Genomic DNA, 16479 nt, shown 5'->3' with positions numbered 1-16479 from the left:
TCAGGCAATGATCTACAACCTGCTGCTGTATTCAAACCCTCTCAGGTCAGACCCATCAGCCCTGAGTGCCATAGGACTACACACAGACAAGCCCTACGATAAACCCCTATGACCTTCACTTCTCCGCTCCTGCAGACACACATAAGCATGCGTAGGCATACGCACATGTATGCACATACACACCTCCCAGCCATATGTCAGAGATCGCCTTTAAATTTGATTCCGGTGGCAATTCGATTTGTTCCTTATGCAACCTCAGGTTAATGCCAAAAGTCCCTTGTCAAATTGCCTGTGAATATACGACAAGGCATTGAGTTCAACACCACTTTGAATGTTGCTAACAGCTTCAGCTGAGTACTTGACAGACACTGCACTGGAGGCTAGCACATAAACAGAGCTGTGTCAGGTAGTGGGGGAATCAGAGTGAGAGAGCAGCAATGTCAGGAATGCAAACATGAGCCATGACTCTGGGGCGAGCAGCAGCCTACCCAGCAGCCTCCATACTGAGGCCACTGTGGGTCAACAGCAGGTCACAGGTCAACACAGCACACCGAGAGAGGGAGGGAAGATGAGAGGAACAGGACAGCACAGAGAGATAGAAGGAGGGAGATAGCAAGCGAGAATCAACAGAAGAGCTAAGCACACAAGGAGGGGGGGAGAAAGAGAGAGTACACCGGATTAAAAAAGCAAAGTACTTATGATAGAGAGAGAGAGAGAGAGAGAGAAGGGAGAAAGACAGAGCGAGAGAGAGAGAGAGAGAGAGAGAGAGAGAGAGAGAGCACATGGTAGCTGAAAAGTACAAAAGTGAAAGTACTGGAGTACAGAGCAGAATTTCTGAAAATAGACAAAAAGCCATGCCAAACTCCTGCACAAGAGCAGATGGATGTGTCTGAGACCTGGCGTCCATTTGGATTCCCATTCCCATCTGTGTAGAGCTAGATGGGTCACAGTAGAGGTGTTGCTGTGTTCAGGGCCTGGCTCCAACACTGAGAGAGAGAGGGAGAGAGAGAGAGAGAGAGAGAGAGAGAGAGAGAGAGAGAGAGAGAGAGAGAGAGAGAGAGAGAGAGAGAGAGAGAGAGAGAGAGAGAGAGAGAGAGAGAGAGAGAGAGAGAGAGAGAGAGAGACAGCAGGGTCAGTCTCATGCAGGAGAGTAGATGAGAGAAGAGAAGAGATGGATGGGCAGTGAACCCAGGGCTGAGAGTGATGGATGTGGAGATAAGCCCTGACCACTGACGGCCATCTGGAGGTAATGACTGCTTGATCTGATACAATGTGAACTGGGAACACACTCCAACATACACACTCACTCTTCCACACACATTCACATAACCCCAAGGGTTAAATACTAAAGGAGGGAGTGGAATGGAACTATGGGATAGGAGGCAACATACAGTGAGAAGTAGGAAGAACTGTGAACTGTGAAAGAACTGTGAAACCATGCATAAATATCACAATATACTCTTAAAAGGTGAATGTCAATAAACAACATAATTCATGTGTAATGACTGCTCAGACTGCAAATAATGTGTTAGCCAGGATTCAATCAGGTCAGCAGTAACTCACGTTAGCTGACAAATGCATAGCTTTTAATTGCTTATGTTTAGGAGGTGTTGAAGGTGTAACTGCGTTAGAACTGTCAAATCCACAAGTATTACCTATCGCGGACATTTCCATTGGATGCACAGAGTCGCATTAGTAGAAATCCCATGCAGCCGCATTACAAGTTTGAACATTGCAATGTATGATGTAATGTAGTCTACACCTCAACAATAGTGGTGTGTAGGTAAAATCACTGCAGAAGATAAGCCAGAAAAAAAAGGAATATTACAACCTATGCATTGTGATAATTGCGTTGTTTGCCCTGTTAGTTCATATGCCTTGCGACCGTGATATATACAGTTGAAGTCGGAAGTTTACATACACTTAGGTTGGAGTCATTAAAACTCGTTTTTCAACCACTCCACAAATTTCTTGTTAACAAACTATAGTTTTGGCAAATCGGTTAGGACATCTACTTTGTGCATGACACAAGTAATTTTTCCAACAATTGTTTATAGACAGATTATTTCACTTATAATTAACTGAATCACAATTCCAGTGGGTCAGAAGTTTACATACACTTAGTTGACTGTGCCTTTAAACAGCTTGGAAAATTCCAGAAAATGATGTCATGGCTTTAGAAGCTTCTGATAGGCTAATTGACATCATTTGAGTCAATTGGAGGTGTACCTGTGGATGTATTTCAAGGCCTACCTTCAAACTCAAAGCCTCTTTGCTTGACATCATGGGAAAATCAAAAGAAATCAGCGAAGACCTCAGAATTTTTTTTGTAGTCTGGTTCATCCTTGGGAGCAATTTCCAAATGCCTGAAGGTACCACGTTCATCTGTGCAAACAATAGTACGCAATTATAAACACCATGGGACCACACAGCCGTCATACCGCTCAGGAAGAAGACGCGTTCTGTACTTTGGTGCGAAAAGTGCAAATTAATCCCAGAAAAACAGCAAAGGACCTTGTGAAGATGCTGGAGGAAACAGATACAAAAGTATCTATATCCACAGTAAAACGAGTCCTGTATCAACATAACCTGAAAGGCCGCTCAGCATGGAAGAAGCCACTTCTCCAAAACCGGCATAAAAAAGCCAGACTTCGGTTTGCAACTGCACATGGGGACAAATATCTTACTTTTTGGAGAAATGTCCTCTGGTCTGATGAAACAAAAATAGAACTGTTTGGCCATAATGACCATTGTTATGTTTGGAGGAAAAAGGGGGTAACTTGCAAGCCGAAGAACACCATCCCAACCGTGGAGCACGGGGGTGGCAGCATCATCGGTCCTTTGCTGCAGGAGGGACTGGTGCACTTCACAAAATAGATGGCATCATGAGGAAGGAAAATTATGTGGATATATTGAAGCAACATCTCAAGACATCAGTCAGGAAGTTAAAGCTTGGTCGCAAATGGGTCTTCCAAATGGACAATGACCCCAAGCATACTTCCAAAGTTGTGGCAAAATGGCTTAAGGACAACAAAGTCAAGGTATTGGAGTGGCCATCACAAAGCCCTGACCTCAATCCTGTAGAACATTTGTGGGCAGAACTGAAAAAGCGTGTGCGAGCAAGGAGGCCTACAAACCTAACTCAGTTACACCAGCTCTGTCAGGAGGAATGGGCCAAAATTCACCCAACTTATTATGGGAAGCTTGTGGAAGTCTACCCGAAACATTTGACCCAAGTTAAACAATTTAAAGGCAATGCTACCAAATACTAATTGAGTGTATGTAAACGTCTTACCCACTTGGAATGTGATGAAAGAAATGAAAGCTGAAATAAATCATTCTCTCTACTATTATTCTGACATTTCACATTAAAATAAAGTGGTGATCCTAACTGACCTAAGACCGAGCATTTTTACTAGGATTAAATGTTAGGAATTCTGAAAAACTGAGTTTAAATGTATTTGGCTAAGGTGTATGTAAATTTCCGACTTCAACTGTAGGCCTAAGGCCGAGACAATAAGAAGACACAGGGGCAGAATAAATTCAACCACAAATTTGTTTAGTCACAAAACCGGAGAGCAACCTCTGTCAGCTGAAGTCCACAAAGCATATTCAAATTAAATATTGCATGTAACAAACAGTTACATGATCTACAGCATGTTGAAGCAAGTTAATGTTTCCGACATTTTCGGATCACTAGAACCACGGAGAGTTACCGCAAGTCGCAAAGAAATCAGGAGCTGCCTCCACTATTCCAGAACCATTTCAACTTCAACATTTTAACATCATCAAATCAGCTATGCTTAGTCTAATACCGTGACAACTAAAAGATACCAAAAACAATAAGATAAATATGATGTGGATGTCCGTGGTTCTGATTTCTGTGTGTGTGTGTGTGTGTGTGCAAGCACATTCGTGCAAGTAGAAAAAACATGTTGACTCACCCTACTTGTAGAGAAACGCCAATGCCATCCTCCTCTCTTTCATGTTGAAGAAACGGTCTACATTACACGCTTTCATTTTTTGTTATCCTAGGCTACCTAGCTAAAAAACTTTCTAGCTAGCCTAACTTCCTTTAATTAACATTAGCCTTCTAAATGTAGCTACATATTGAACTTCCATCCTCTCAGGCCAGGGGCACAGTGTATGAATTCATGGTTGGATCATAATCACCATTATAATCCAAAAGTCCAAATCCCTATCTCCATCCATGGCTAATTTAGGAAAGAGACAATTTTAGCGATTGGAGTGAAGCCAAATCCAAACTGGCACTTTTTTTTGGTGCGCCAGGACCATTCACAGTTGAGCTCACTCAGTTTAGCTCAACGCTGATTGGCAATTATTTTTGCTCGCTGGCTTCCCTTGCATTCATTGCTACAGGCGGCAACATTGTCATACTCTTTTGGACCAGACAGCATCAGATAGATGGCCTACACATATCAAATAAAAATATATATATATATATTTGTCAAATACACGTGTTTAGCAGATGTTATAGCAGGTGTAGCGAAATGCTTGTGCTTCTAGCTCCGACAGTGCTGTAATATCTAACAAGTAATATCTAACAATTTCACAACATATACTTAACCTCTTAAGGCCCAAGCTGTTTTTTTACATGCATTTTTTATTTCTCTTTGCTATTTGGGCTTATTGGAACCTAATTAGAATAAAAACTAAGTATCATCTTTTGATATGATGTACTTTTAGAGAAAAATGATGTCCACATATGTGGATTCATGGTCCGAATTTCCATAAAACACAATAATGTCACCTTTGTGTAATAGAATGAAAAACTCTTCATTTCTGCCTTGAACACAGCAGTTTTTTTCCTGACTGTTTTTTAATGTATTAATAACACATACACATATTTTTTGAACATGTTTTGACTATCGGAGAGTAAAAATAATATGGAAACATTGCATTTTTGCCCATTTTGGACAGTTAAAAATAGTGTTTGGAACATTTGATATGCTGCAAAATAGTTGCAGGATGCCATTGTATGTCTGTAACAAAATATAATTTACATGTGCACATTTTTACTAGCATATTACATTTTTACTAACATTTTCAACACAACTAATTTAAGTATGTATGTATGTATTTAGTGATTTAATTGTTATTTATTTCATTGGGACCATGTACATATTAGCTGTTTCGAGGAGCCTCAGTCCATAAGTACACTTACGTGTACTTCATGTTTAGCGACCTACAAAGTTGCTAGTTTTACACTTTTTTTTTCAAATTTGCATGTCATGACAAATATACAAGGCTTTTATAAATATCTAAATCAGAATAAGCCATGAAATTGTGGACATAAGAGCTAAAAAGTGCTGTCCACGTATGTGACCACTAAGCCCTAGGAGGATAATACACACAAAACTAGTAAGTAGGTTTCTGAGGTCCTATTGCCAGGCAGGGGGAGTGGTCAGGTTATATCCCCTGGGCAGAGATAGCCCAAAACTCACTCCGCCAGTCCTCTACTAACCTTACACCTTTCCAGTGTTTGTTAGGTTATCAGCCGGTTCTGGCACCTTGGCATTAGAGCCAGATCGAGGCTCCTGCGGTGGATGAGTGGTTTCGGCGCTCGGAAGAGACCTGGAACGCTGCTCATGTACACCTACAGCGGGCAATCAGGCGACAAAAGGCGAGCGCCGATCGCCACCGCAGTGAGGCCCCGGTGTATGCACCGGGGGACCGGGTCTGGCTCTCGACCCGAAACCTGCCCCTTCGCCTGCCCTGCCGGTAGCTGGGTCAGCGGTTTGTGGGGCCATTTAAAGTCCTGAGGAGATTGAACAAGTTTTGTTATAGGTTACAACTTTCTATTAATTACCGTATTAACCCCTCGTTCCATGTGTCTCTCCTCAGGCCAGTAGTAGCTGGACCACTCCAGGAGTCTGAGGTACGGGAGGTTCCTCTGCCCCCACTGGACATCGAGGGGGCTCCGGCGTACTCGGTCCGTTCCATCTTGGATTCGAGGCGTCGGGTGGGGGGCCTGCAGTATCTCGTGGAGTGGGAGGGGTACGGTCCGGAGGAACGGTGCTGGATCCCTAGGAGGGACATCCTCGATCCCTCCATGTTGAGGGATTTCCACCAGAGTCATCCGACCCGCCCTGCTCCGCGTCCTCCTGGCCGTCCCCGAGGCCGGGGTCGGCACACGGCTGGAGCCGCACGTCAAGGGGGGGGGTACTGTCACGGATTGAGCCGAGGCTGCCCCTCCTCCTTGCTCGGGCAGGCTTCGGCGTTCATCGTCACCGGAGTACTAGCTGCTACCGATCCATGTATCTATGTTCGACTTGTTTTGTCTTAATTGGTCACACCTGTTTCCCATCATGTAGTTATGTCTTCCCTATTTAACCCTCTGTCTCATTACTGTGTGTTGTGTGTGTTTGTTTTAGTCTTGGTTGTCGTTAGTGTGCGGGATTGTTCCCTCCCTGCGTGAAGGTTTGCTGTTCATTCTTTTACCTTCGAGTAAAGTACGCTTTTTGATTAGCTCTGTGTCCTGCGCCTGACTTCGCTTAACGCATTACACTGACGCCTTGACAGAGTGCAGTAATATCTAACAGGTAATATCTAACAATTTCACAACATATACCTAATACACACAAAACTAGTAAGGAATGGAATTTAAGAAAATATGCATATATGGACAAGCAATGACAGAGCGGCATGGACTAAGATACAGTAGAATATAATAGAATAGAATGCAGTATATACATATGAGATGAGTAGTGCAAGATATGTAAACATTATTAAAGTGACTGTAAACATTATTAAAGTGACTAGTGTTCCATTTCTTAAAGTGGCCAGTGATTTCAATAGGCAGCAGCAGCCTCTAATGTGCTAGTGATGGCTATTTAACAGTCTGATGGCCTTGAGATAGAAGCTGTTTTTCATTCTCTCGGTCCAGCTTTGATGCACCTGTACTGACCTCGCCTTCTGGATGATAGCGGGGTGAACAGGCAGTGGCTCGGGTGGTTGATGTCCTTGATGATCTTTTTGGCCTTCCTGTGACATCGGGTGCTGTATGTGTCTTGGAGGGCGGGTAGTTTGCCCCCGCTAATGCGTTCGGCAGACCGCACCACCCTCTGGAGAGCCCTGCGGTTGCGGGCGGTGCAGTTGCCGTACCAGGTGGTGATACAGCCCGACAGGATGCTCTCAATTGTGCATACAGAGACAGAGGGGCGCTGTTTCGCTTGCTTGGATGCCTTCTCTGTGAAACACAGAGAGACGAAAAATACATTATTTTCTATGTTTTTATATTTTTTCTTGGTCATTTTTTTTGAGAAGCCTGGCTTCCCTTGGCATCCATGAATACACTGCACCTCGATAGCCTGATATAAATCCCTATTATTTAGTTTAATGATTTTAAATTTGAGTGTTATTATTTCTATATAGCTTACACTTACTCGTTTTGAACTTCTAACGCAGTTGGGATATAAGGACGGGTGAGGTTTTGTGACAATGACCATAAGAGCAGCCGCTCACCGATTTGACAGCTCTAAACAAAAGCAATGAAAGCTATGTGTTTGTCATCTAACACGGGTTACTGCTGATCTGATTGAATCCTGGCCTGAAAAGCTGAAAATCACTTAACACACCCAATTTTATATTCTTGACCAATCACACTGCTGATCCCGACGTTGTGCGTGCTGATGATGTTGTGACAACTGTAGACGGACATTACATTTTTTGACTTAGCTAGTAGTTTTGATAAACAAACAAAAAAATCAAACTGCAAGATATTGTCAAACAAACATTGGACAATTCTTCGTTTTTGTTAACCACACCTTTACAAACCCTACAGCCTACAAATGTTAATTAGCGCAATGTTCAGAAATTTCTATAGCTAGCTAGCTTGAAAGAACACTGGTGGTAGTTCAAAGCTCCAATGGTCATTTTGATTTTGGTGCCAGAGGTTGTGCAATGGCAGTGTAAACTAAGGAACCAAGACGTGGAAAGCTGTTTGAGAAAGTGTTTTAGCTAGGTAAGATGAGTAAATTCATTATTTGAAAAAGTTTAACCTGACTTTGGTGGTTACACCAAACGTTTTTAGCTAGCTAGATGACTAAGTTAACCCAAAGCTAGTGCTAGTCACCATAGCCAGAATTGTACCTGTTGTATTTAACATATCTCACTAGGGCTACATTAGCTAAAAGTTTGCGATGTAGCTAGCTAGCTAGTTAGTTTGCTTGAATGCTCAGTAGTTGCCTATAATTTAGTCAAATGAGCTAGCTAGAGATATTTCAATTTTTTGCTTTTATGCATTTATTGTCAGAAATGAATTACAGACCAAACTTAAACTGACAAACCATCTCCAGAAACACTGAAGAAATGTACGCTCTTGTTGGCTGGTCCTCACTACATATTTATCGCCAAACCCACTGGCTCCAGGCCATCTATAAATCACTGCTAGGCAAATCCCCTCCTTATCTTAGCTCATTGGTCACCATAGCAACACCCACCCGTAGTATGCGCTCCAGCAGGTATATCTCACTGGTCATTCCCAAAGCCAACACCTCCTTTGGCCGCCATTCCTTCCAGTTCTCTGCTGCCAATGACTGGAACGAACTGCAAAAATCTCTGAAGCTAGAGACTCTTATCTCCCTCACTAACTTTAAGCATCAGCTGTCAGAGCACCTTATTGATCACTGCACCTGTACACAGCCCATCTGAAATTAGCCCACCCAACTACCTCATCCCCATATTGTTATTTATTTTGCTCATTTGCACCCCAGTATCTCTATTTGCACATCATCTCTTGCACATCTATCATTCCAGTGTTAATACTAATTGTAATTATTTTGCACTATGGCCTATTTATTACCTTACCTCCATAACTTGCTACATTTGCACACACTGTATATATATTTTCTGTTGTATTTTTGACTTTATGTTTTGTTTTACCCCATATGTAACTCTGTGTTGTTGTTTTTATTGCAATGCTTTGCTTTATCTTGGCCAGGTCGCAGTTGTAAATGAGAACTTGTTCTCAACTGGCTTACCTGGTTAAATAAAGGTGAAAAACCTCCCAAAAAAACAATACATTTATTTTTATTTTAGAATAGTAAAACATTGCGTGGTCAGAACATATGAATGACTATGACCTGGGTCAAGCTGACCTCAAAGCTATAGATAACCTGGCCATCAATTGATGCTTGTCAGCCACTACTACATCAACAAGATAATTGGTCCCTAGTTTTGTTGAGGGAAGTGTTGCACTGTGGGAAAAATGTGCAGGTACTTCTGAGTATGGCGTTGCAGGCCCCAACGGGAGGTACTGAGGGGAGGAGTCGGACTATGGATTTCAGCTCACTTGTCATTACTACAAACACACTGGCACCGCAAACGTATACTTTTCCTCCCTATGGCGTTCACATGGAACATTATCCTGACAAATCTAGGATTTCTGTGGCCTTGCACTTGCTTTTTTTAAACACTCGTAGTTTAGTGTATTTTCAAACGTGCATAGTGTGTTATCCCCTGTCTGTTCAGTTTCAAGGGCGTACTCAATGCTGGTGTCTTTTTTTAGCCACCCAAGCGTTTTAGTGTGTGTGTGTGTTTTCTACTCAGTGCCTCAGCCCACATGACACCTTCCAGTGTGTGTGTGTGTGTGTGTGTGTGTGTGTCCTTGGGCCTTTCAGCAAAGTTTCGTCTCCCTGTCATGAATGTCATGAAAGCACATGGATCATCCAAGCAGTGCTGTTGTTGCTGGTGAGCTGCATATGTGTGTTTTTCCATGCTCATGTGAAGAAAGCTCAGTATTGTCATTGTCTCAGGCTGAGTCACTTGACCTGCACTGCAGAAGGACACTTCTTTGCACTTGGCTGTCAGAGATAGGGAGACACTGGAGCCAAAATGCCTTCTGGCAGCTTCAAAACAGTTAGCATTACAGAGAGGATAGGATCTGGAGTTTTATTTTAGTATGTGACCTTGCAAGGAAAATATGACTGAGGCTTGAGTTTTTTCTGGTCAGTTCATGGGGTCAGGAAAGAGGAAAAACTCCTGGCCCAAAATATAGTATGGAATCTTCCCATCCTGCTATTGTGAATAGTTCCATGCAGCCATGTCTGTCTGTGGCTCTGCATGTGTGTCAGAGGGGGTAGAATAGTATATATCTCTCTCTCTCTCTCTCTCTCTCTCTCTCTCTCTCTCTCTCTGTGTGTGTGTGTGTGTGTGTATATGTGTGTATATGTGTGTATATGTGTGTATACGTGTGTGTGCATGCGTGCGTTTGTGTGTGTGAGGTTACTGAAGATGGGTTATGTAATGGTGCTGTGATGTGGTCAGTGGAGCATGAAATAATGGCAGGTTAATGGGCTTGACAGGAGGCTTGAGAGTGACCCCATACTCCCTACAAACACCTCAGTGGTCAGTTCCTAACCGTTTCTACCCACCTCTCTCTTGCAGTATGCACCAAACCTCAATGTTTAACAATAGTAGGGTATCTTTAATACTCAAAACTCAACTTATTTAGTCACAAGCACTCTTTCTCTCTCTCCTCTCTCTATTCACAACACATCAGTGTAGCCTCTCTCTCTCCCCCCGCCACCCTCTCTCTCTCTTTGTCTCTCTCTTTGTCTCTCTCTCTCTCTCTCTCTTCTCTCTCTCTCTCTCTCTCTCTCTCTCTCTCTCTCTCTCTCTCTCTCTCTCTCTCTCTCTCTCTCTCTCTCTCTCTCTCTCTCTCTCTCTCTCTCTCTCTCTCTCTCTCTCTCTCTCTCTCTCTCTGCCTCTCTCGCTACCTTGCGAGCTCAGCTGGAAAAACACAGAAAGGGACTGCTGCCGTCTTAAGTATGTCTGGAATGAGAAAAATGACTGTCTGTCAATCAACTGACTGACCTGTTTCCCTGGGCAACTAAAGCAGTGGCTCCTCCCCTTTAATTAACCCTTAGTTTCCATACTTCAAGTCAACCACCAAGTTTAAAGGTTCAATGCAGCTGTTTTTATCTAAATGTCAAATTTATGGGTAACAATTAAGTACCTTACTTTGATTGTTTTCAATTTAAATGGTCAGAAAGACACAAAAATAGCTTCTTAGCAAAGAGCAATTTCTCAAGCAATAATTTTGCTAGGACTGTCTGGGAGTGGTCTGGGAGGGTAAAACTAGCTGTTATTGGCAGAGAGGTTTGGAACTCTCTTTCTTATTGGTCAATTACCAATTTACAGCCTGGTAATGTCACCAGGCAGGCCAAAGCTCCATCCCACCAAAACAAGCAGAAATTTCAGACGTCTTTTCAAATGGCTCTTACACTAAAAGGGCATTATCATAATTTTCACAATTTCACAGTATTATTCCAACCTCATAATGTGGAAATGTATATAAAACACAGGAACATCACATTTTTGACTGCACTGGGCCTTGTTTTGACATTTGGTCAAGAGTTTGTCATTTGCATATATTGATTTAAGGCTTAACTGATTCAATATTTAGCACAATTGTTCATGTAATCCATGGCGTATTTGAATAGTGACCAATACAACAAACACATTGACACATTGAATAAACAATCATCTGACGCAATACGCCTCACTCTACTTTTCAATACAGTTTGGGCCTCAAATGATCACTAAAACAACACTTATTGCTGGCAGCCAAAACACAGCAACCACATGTCGATAATGATGTTTGAGATACACACCCACACTAGTAACCACATTAAAAACAATACTTTCTTTCCTTGTGTTCAATATTTAAGCTGCCACACGTGTTGATTTATTGTAAAGTTACAGCCTGTTTGTTCTGTAAAGAATAAAGTCAAAGCCTTGTGTGTTGCTGTGTGATGAAACCAAACTAACTATGAAGCTATTTGGGTTACTACTGTCAGTCATTATATTACTGATAACAGACTGCTTTATATACAATATTATCTTAAACTTAGATCATAATATAGTCCTAGTGTTTTTGTGTGGGCATGGTTGAGACAATCAAACGGGAGGGAGCAGGTATAACATCAGCAGGTGCAATAGAAGGCTATTAGAATGCCCCTATAATCATTAACCAGTGGGTGGTAAAGGCAGTGATGGTGACTGGGCAGTTCGGACTGCGGGCCCCTTTGTAGTCAGTTAGTAGAACTGTTTGTCCAGGAGCCAGGCCTTATGTAACATGCCAGAGAAATTATCTACACTAACAGTGAGATCTTCTCCCACTGATGCCCCCAGTCCGGTCTGGTCCTGTCTTCTTTTTATGTCGGTATCCCTGTTTCTCCAATTCCCTGCTTTCCTCCCTTTCCCCTGCTTGAGGGGCCATGTGCCCACAAGCCGTGAGCCCCCCATCCACCTGGCCCAGGATCCAACCACTAGTCTACCCACTGACCCGCACACCTGACCCCTGTGATCATGGCACCATACTCTGGAATCCATCCATTCTCCATCCACTCCAATATCCAACCCTCCGATCCCTCCACCTTTCCTCCCGTCAGTCACTGGACTCACTGGACTCAATCACTGTCCTGTCCCACTCGACTTCCTAATGTTTTACTGTTCTGTGTGACTGAACCCCATGTATCCCCCATGTGCTCCTTCTTGCCCCCCCCCCCCCTTCATGTTTTTGTATTAATGTATGTCTGATTCTTTGTTTTTCTGTAAAAAAAAAAGAAGAAGAGTGTGTTGAGAAGTGAAATGCACTGTAAATAAAATGTGACTTGACTTCACCGCTCTGGGTCATGGGCTTTGGGCTAGGGGCTGCAAGGCAGACCATCTAAGAAAGGGCAAAGATTTACTGTTGATTTACTCTGTGTTCTACCAGTTATCAGTCTTGAAGTTGGAGCCTTCACCTTGGTGAAAAGGTTGAACAGTGGAGTGTTTAACACTGGAATGAGATTAATGTTGGTTTTGGAGAGTGTCCAAAACCAAGTCCTGCACACGCACACACACATCTCACCTAACCGTGCACTCGGAAAACAAAAACCTGCTACAGTGGTGTGTATTCATGGATGCCAAGGGAAGCCAGGCTTCAGCAAATATTAGACCAATACATTTTTTTAAATGATAAAATCATTTATCTTTTGTCTCTCTCTGTGTTTTCATAATTTAACGTCAATTCGCAAATCTCACCGGAAAATCATCAGAGCGAGGGAAACAGCGCCCCTCTGTCTCAGTATGTGTATCCCATGTATCAGATGCTGTCTGGATCAAAATAGTCTGACATGTTGTAGCATTTGATTGATTGAGGCCAGCAAGCATTTGGCGTTCCTTGATAAAATTATTTAAAATTATAAAATAATGAGCCAATCAGCGTTGAACTGAGCGCAACTGTGAGTTATCTTGGTGCAGCAAAACGCCCCACAAGGGAGCCCAGTTTGGATATGGCTTCACACCAATTAATTCACATCCTATCAAAACGTAATTTTCATTTCTGGTCTGCTTGTGTTGATGTCCTGCAGTAGCTAGCTATCTATATCGGCCCTTCCCTGAGCCATGGATGGAGATGGGGGTTTGGACTTCTGGTTTTGACTCAATTATCTGTACAGGCCAACGATTATGACAGAGATTCTTATCTAACCATAAATTAATATTTTGTGCCACTGGCCTGAGACGATTGAAGTTCAATATGTAGCCTAGATGTAGCCTAGCCCTTTTAGGCTCACGTTAACTAGCTAGCTGGTTCATTGCTGCCCATGCAAGGAAGTTAGGCTAGCAAGCATTTTAGCTAGGTCGCCTATGACAACAAAAACTAAAAACGTACTGTATGACAGAGCCATAGACCATTTTGGCAGTATGAAAAAGAGAGGATGGCATTAGCGTTCAACTAGTCTACAAGTAGGGTGAGTCAAAAAAAATTGGCTTATAGCGCAAACACAAGTATCATAACATAGGTGGTAATATGGATTTTTTACTGGCTTGGCTTCCTCAGTGATTTTATCCACGCACAGCTACTGCATGGTTTAGTGACCTGTGACAAGTACATTTAATTGTATCAAAAATAATTTCTAAAGAACTGGCAATTGTATTGTGTGCATTTCTGCAGATCCACAATGGACTAACATCAAAGACAGACTGAATTCACTCTGTAGCAAGTCAGTTGGATCTCTCTCTCTCTCTCTCTCTCTCTCTCTCTCTCTCTCTCTCTCTCTCTCTCTCTCTCTATATATATATATACACTGTTCAAAAGGGAACACTTAAACAACACAATGTAACTCCAAGTCAATCACACTTCTGTGAAATCAAACTGTCCACTTAGGAAGCAACACTGATAGACAATAAATTTCACATGCTGTTGTGCAAATGGAATTGACAACAGGTGGACATTATAGGCAATTAGCAAGACACCCCCAATAATGGACTGGTTTTGCAGGTGGTGACCACAGACCACTTCTCAGTTCCTATGCTTCCTGGCTGATGTTTTGGTCACTTTTGAATGCTGGCGGTGCTTTCACTCTAGTGGTAGCATGAGACGGAGTCTACAACCCACACAAGTGGCTCAGGTAGTGCAGCTCATCCAGGATGGCACATCAATGCGAGCTGTGGCAAGAAGGTTTGCTGTGTCTGTCAGCGTAGTGTCCAGAGCATGGAGGCGCTACCAGGAGACAGGCCAGTACATCAGGAGACGTGGAGGAGGCCGTAGGAGGGCAACAACCCAGCAGCAGGACTGCTACCTCCGCCTTTGTGCAAGGAGGAGCAGGAGGAGCACTGCCTGAGCCCTGCAAAATGACCTCCAGCAGGCCACAAATGTGCATGTGTCTGCTCAAACGGTCAGAAACAGACTCCATGAGGGTGGTATGAGGGCCCGACGTCCACAGGTGGGGGCTGTGCTTACAGCCCAACACCGTGCAGGACGTTTGGCATTTGCCAGAGAACACCAAGATTGGCAAATTCGCCACTGGCGCCCTGTGCTCTTCACAGATGAAAGCAGGTTCACACTGAGCAAATGTGACAGACGTGACAGAGTCTGGAGACGCCGTGGAGAACGTTCTGCTGCCTGCAACATCCTCCAGCATGACCGGTTTGGCGGTGGGTCAGTCATGGTTTGAAGTGGCATTTCTTTGGGGGGCCGCACAGCCCTCCATGTGCTCGCCAGAGGTAGCCTGACTGCCATTAGGTACCGAGATGAGATCCTCAGACCCCTTGTGAGACCATATGCTGGTGCGGTTGGCCCTGTGTTCCTCCTAATGCAAGACAATGCTAGACCTCATGTGGCTGGAGTGTGTCAGCAGTTCCTGCAAGAGGAAGGCATTGATGCTATGGACTGGCCCGCCCGTTCCCCAGACCTGAATCCAATTGAGCACATCTGGGACATCATGTCTCGCTCCATCCACCAACGCCACGTTGCACCACTGACTGTCCAGGAGTTGGCGGATGCTTTAGTCCAGGTCTGGGAGGAGATCCCTCAGGAGACCGTCTGCTACCTCATCAGGAGCATGCCCAGGCGTTGTAGGGAGGTCATACAGGCACGTGGAGGCCACACACACTACTGAGCCTCATTTTGACTTGTTTTAGGGACATTACATCAATGTTGGATCAGCCTGTAGTGTGGTTTTCCACTTTAATTTTGAGGGTGACTCCAAATCCAGACCTCCATGGGTTGATAAATTTGATTTCCATTGATAATTTTTGTGTGATTTTGTTGTCAGCACATTCAACTATGTAAAGAAAAAAGTATTTAATAAGATTATTTCATTCATTCAGATCTAGGATGTGTTATTTTAGTGTTCCCTTTATTTTTTTGAGCAGTGTATATATATATATATATATATATATATATATATATATATATATATATATATATATATATATATATATATATATATAAACTCAGCAATAAAATAAATGTCCCTTTTTCATAACATTGTCTTTCAAAGATAATTTGTAAAAATCCAAATAACTTCACAGATCTTCATTGTAAAGCATGTTTCCCATGCTTGTTCAATGAACCATAAACAATTAATGAACATGCACCTGTGGAACGGTCGTTAAGACACTAACAGCTTACAAACGGTAGGCAATTAATGTCACAGTTATGAAAACTTAGGACACTAAAGAGGCCTTTCTACTGACTCTGAAAAACACCAAAAGAAAGATGCCCAGCGTTGCTGCACAGCTATTTTCAGGTCTTTCCAGAGATGTTCGATTGGGTTCGTCTAGGCTCTGGCTGGGCCACTCAAGGACATTCAGAGACTTGTCCTGAAGCCACTCTTGGCTGTGTGCTTAGGGTCGTTTTCATTTACATTACATTTACGTCATTTAGCAGAGTTCAGCGACTTACGAAGGTGAACCTTTGCCCCAGTCTGAAGTCCTGAGTGCTCTGGAGCAGGTTTTCATCAAGGATCTCTCTGTACTTTCAATCTTGGTTTCTTCAGGCCAGAATCTTGTTTGTCATGGTCTGAGAGTCGTTAGGTGCCTTTTGGCAAACTCCAAGCGGGCTGTCATGTGCCTTTTACTGAGGAGTGGCTTCCGTCTGGCCACTCTACCATAAAGGCCTGATTGGTGGAGTGCTGCAGAGATGGTTGTCCTTCTGGAAGGTTCACCCATCTCCACAGAATAACT

Source organism: Coregonus lavaretus, assembly GCF_964263955.1.
Source record: "Coregonus lavaretus genome assembly, chromosome: 1".
NCBI classification, from domain to species: Eukaryota; Metazoa; Chordata; class Actinopteri; order Salmoniformes; family Salmonidae; genus Coregonus; species Coregonus lavaretus.
The sequence above is the reverse complement of the archived record's forward strand: the minus strand, read 5'-3'. Positions refer to the sequence as shown.